Source organism: Carassius carassius, chromosome 16 (genome assembly GCF_963082965.1).
Source record: "Carassius carassius chromosome 16, fCarCar2.1, whole genome shotgun sequence".
Classification (NCBI taxonomy): Eukaryota; Metazoa; Chordata; class Actinopteri; order Cypriniformes; family Cyprinidae; genus Carassius; species Carassius carassius.
The window spans coordinates 30,137,419-30,142,180 of NC_081770.1; the positions used below are offsets into that span (position 1 = coordinate 30,137,419).

Sequence of the window (4,762 nt, forward strand, 5' to 3'; positions counted from 1 at the left end):
GAATTTGATCTATCCTTCTTCATGCAAGATGTCTTGGCAGAATACAGGCATAACCAGCAACGACTGCCTTACCTCCAGACAACATCAACTAAGGTCACATTTTATTATTCATTATTATCACAGATGTCAGATTTTTACCACATATATACTGTTCTGAGCTATAAGCGATTGGCAACAGTAGGGTTGTATTTGTTAACATTAGTTAATGCATTAGCTTACATGAATTAAAAATGAACAACACTTCTACAGCATTTATTAATCTGGTAACACTTTACATTAAGGTGTCATTTGTTAACATTAGTTAATGCATTAAACTACAATGAACTAACAATGAGCAATACATTTATTACAGTGTATATTAATATTAATGAAAATAGTTATTCATTGTTTGTTAGTTAACCGTGCATTAATGTTAACAAATATGTTTGATTTTAATAATGTATTAGTAAATGTTGAAAATGTTGAATGCTGCAGAAGTATTGTTTATGGTTAGTTCATGTTACCTTTAGTCTTAGTTATTTTTAAAGGGCACCTATTATGCAAAATTCACTTTTACATGGTGTTTGACCATAAATGTGTGTTGGCAGTGTGTGAGCAAAACCACCCTAGAATGATAAAAATCCACCCAGTGGGTTTTTTTAAAATCTCAATAATTCATAAGCACTGTCTCAGAACGCCCTGTTCTAAGATTGCTCTCACTGTGACGTAGAATTGCGCTAAGCCCCACCAACGTGGTTTGATTGACAATCTGGTTTTGGCATAGACCCCGCCCTCGGTGATCTGTACACCATCCTCCATTGTTTCAACGACAGCCGCTAATGTCTCCTAAGAAACATAAGTGTTCTGTTGTGGGATGTAATAATGATCATAGTAGTTTTCACTTACTTCCGACATCAGAGCCACTGAAAACGCAGTGGATGGATTTTTATTTACGAAGGGAAGGCGCTAGTGATGCGCGGGTAAAGAAATTGTCACTTTATTTGCGGGGCGGGTTGGGGCGGGTCATTAAAAACAAAATAAAAAAATGTCAGCCCTTATTAAATATTTGCGAATATCTATTTTAATATTCTATTAGGTTATTTGATAAGGTTACAATATGAAGGTCGCCGCAACGTAAATTGCGTGATGTGCCCCCACTGCCCAGGCGTCACGTGACACGTCACGAAAGCGGCGCGCCAAACAGCTCCCAGCCTCCCACCGCCAGCTACAAAAAAAGTAGCTGGCAAAAACTGAGTTTTTACTGAGTTTTTACCTTTTAGAACTGCGAGTGAAGAGTTGGAGGGTGATACGTATCCAACTATTCAGCTGGTCGTGCTTTGGTTTTTTAAACTGAAGAAACACTGCGAGCCCCAATACGGTGATCCGGAGTACATGGTTTATATTCGGGCTCAGGCAACGCAGCTGCTAAACGAGAAAATGTCCATCAGCGTCACCCACAAGCTTGGAACGTTTCTTTGTCCCCGTTTTAAGTCCCTGAAGATGTTTCAAGCGGAGGAGAGAAACGCTGTATACGACCAGGCCAGAAAACTTGTCAGGGAATTATGCCGCTTACACCTCCAGCAAGTCTGAGGGAGCCAGAGCCGATGCCTCGAGGTGAGTATTGTAACACCAGCAAATAGGCTTTTTAGCTATAGTGGTCTAATGCATGTTTTAAAGGTTAAATATTGTTATATTTTATTTTTAGTTGACGAAGTCGAGCGAGTCAAAAGAAAAAGAGATGCGTTTAGTGAGTGGGAGGATGAAAGTGAAGTTGCCGCCGAGAAAGACGAGGTTCAGCGCTACATTGAGGGACAGTTCTGCTGGGACGGAGAGGACATTCTTAGCTTCTGGCAGTCCCAGTCAATCGCCTTTCCTGTGCTTTCCAAGCTGTCAAAAATGATACTCTGTATCCCGGCCACAAGCGCATCAAGCGAGCGCACATTCAGCTCTGCTGGCCGGGTGCTGGAGTCTAGGAGAAATAGATTAAACCCTGGTACAGTGGATGCCATTCTTTTTTTTGCACAGCGAACGCAAAAACGCCAAATGAACATTTCCATGTGCTAAATAATCAAAAGTTCATTGGTTATATGTAGCGTACTAGGTTGTAAATTGTTGGCCAGCCTATTAGATGATTACAAACGCTGCTTTGTAAATGTTTAAAAAATGTTATCACATGACCTGATAAATGGTTCATTTCATTCATTCATACTTAATCGTCTGTTGTTGTCAGTTAACAGGGCGATGTTTCTGCACTTTCAGGCTGTAATAAAGGCTGTTTTCATTTCCATTACAATGCATGTCTATTTAATGGTCGCCGGGGCGGGGCGGGGCGGGGCGGCGGGTTGTAAAAATAGATACAGTGGTGCGGTGCGGTGCGGGGCGGGCCAAATAATTTCATAAATGCGGGACCCGCGGGTTGGAAAAAAAGCAGACCCACGCATCACTAGAAGGCGCCACTCAAAATTCCAAAACACGTTTATGTTTGCGCAAATCATTTTTTGACTGTTTTGAGAACGAGGGTCAATTCAAAGCAGGTCTTGCTTCAAAGTTAATCCTCAAGTGTGGATCGTTGCCTTCTGTTCGCAATCCAACGTCACCTCCAGAAGAAGTAAGTGTATTTAATGTTTTTGAGAAAATAGTCATTTCAGTCGATGTCAGCCAATTCAATAACAAATGCGTCTAAAGTTGTTGTCGTCGTCGTAGAATGTCTGTGTATATAATTTAAACCTGGTTTGTATAGTGTGTATCCACACGTATAAATATATTTTTTAAGGATATTGTATTAAAAACTGTATGTTTTCTGTAAAGACAAGACATCAAAATTGCTATGTTTATACAAAGGCCAGCACATCGACACGAAGCTGTAGAACGAGGGATATTGGCGTGCAGACAGAAACATCACAGCTATGCAGTGTTGGTACACAACTGTCACTGAGGACGCTTCAAACACACCACAGGAGTATCAGTATGTTTATGATTTTAACTATATTTATATTATATAGTATACAATATAATATTATATAATTGTATTAACTAATTGTATTTTTATATGCACATTTTGAAATTCATTTTCTGTAAAGTTGCTTTAAAACAGTGTATTGTGAAAAGTACTATACAAATAAATTTGAATTGAATTTAATAGCCACGATAGAGAAAGTGAATCTTTGCTGAATTATATATTCCAGGTGTCCAGAAAGAGACAACATTGTCAAGTTTTGATGTTAGCACGAAATTAGTTTCTCATACAGCTGTTGCGTCTTCCACGCCCCTCAAGACTTCATCAAAGAGACCTTGTCTGGACCTTGAGGAAGATGAAGATATCCTACAGGAATGCTCTTCAATACTAACAGCACAAGAGACTGATGTCACATTTAATCCTGCAGAGGCAGACACATCAATAACAGCCAAAAGACTTGTCATAAGTTTATATTATATTTTAGAATAATGTTTGTTTTAATTATAGCATATCTAATTTTTATGTAGTGCTTATGTAAATTGATGTTTTTTTTTTTTTTTATTCAGAGCTCAAGAATCCAGCCCTATTCCAAAAATGTGTAAATATATTGTCTCTGAGACCTGCATCATGGAACTGTTTGAGCTGTGCCCGGTATGTCATAGAAGCTGTCATATAAGATCACAAAGGATTGAACATTTCTTCGTGTTGAACAACTCTGCCACCATTGTCAGTTCTCACGGAAATGGAACAGTCAGCCGATTTTGGGCAGTACTCCAGCTGGAAACCTTCACCTTTCTGCTGCTGTGTATCTCAGTGGTGCTTCATTTTTCACAATTGAAAAGGTATTTGTAAATGAAATAATTAATAGCTTTGCAGTTACATGAGACTAAACATTTATAATGTAAAATTTTTATGTTTATTCATTTATTAATTTACTGTTTACCAACTTTTCTCTATGTGTTGTCAGATATTTGCAGCTATGAAGTTACATCTTTTCAAGTACGACACCTTTAGTCATCATGCACAAATGTGCATTGAGCCTGCTGTTGTTTACAAATGGAGAAACTGGCAGGATGAGATGCTACAGCTGTTGGCTCAAAGGGAAAAGGTCATTGTTGGAGGAGATATGAGGGCTGACTCACTAGGTACATTGTGGGACAAATTTACATTGTTTTTTTATAAAGAAAAAAATATAGAATTTATCTTATAGACAAGGCACATTGTGTAATAAGAGATTATGTATTTTTGTTTTTGAAGGGCACTCTACCAAATATGGCAGTTACACAATGATGGACCTGGAGACAAACACCGTTGTTGATGTACAACTCGTCCAGGTAAATGAGCAGAAACCTTTGATGCAACGTCCTGGAAAACTTGAATGTTTTATTTTAAACGCAAAAAAGTAATTATATTTTAATCACTTGTCAGAGTAATTAAGTGGGAGGAAGTTACCACATGGAAAAGGAAGGTTTGAAGAGAGGTCTTGACTTTTTGGATGCTCATGGAGAGCCTCTGGACTGCATTGTTACTGACCGACATCTGCAAATACAAAAATTCCTCAGGGAACACAATGTCAACCAATTCTATGATGTCTGGCATGTAGAGCAAGGTAAATAACCTTACTACCATCATATCATTTTCTAGATTCTTACAGACTAATAATTACGATGAAACTGTATTAGCGGATGATTGTGTTAGCGGATCATTTATATATATATATATATATATATATATATATATATATATATATATATATATATATATATATATATATATATATATAATGATCCGCTAACACAATGTATGTATATATATATATATATATAT

General features: G+C 37.6%; 1 long non-coding RNA gene across 1 annotated transcript; it reads left to right on the forward strand.

Annotated features, from left to right (window-relative positions):
- Window positions 1–3,110: 3,110 nt before the first annotated feature.
- On the forward strand, window positions 3,111–4,464 carry LOC132160110 (uncharacterized). The gene is made up of 4 exons (XR_009437950.1): window positions 3,111–3,777; window positions 3,903–4,080; window positions 4,193–4,269; window positions 4,364–4,464. It is a non-coding gene; the product is annotated as an uncharacterized LOC132160110 (long non-coding RNA).
- The last annotated feature ends 298 nt before the right edge of the window (window positions 4,465–4,762 follow it).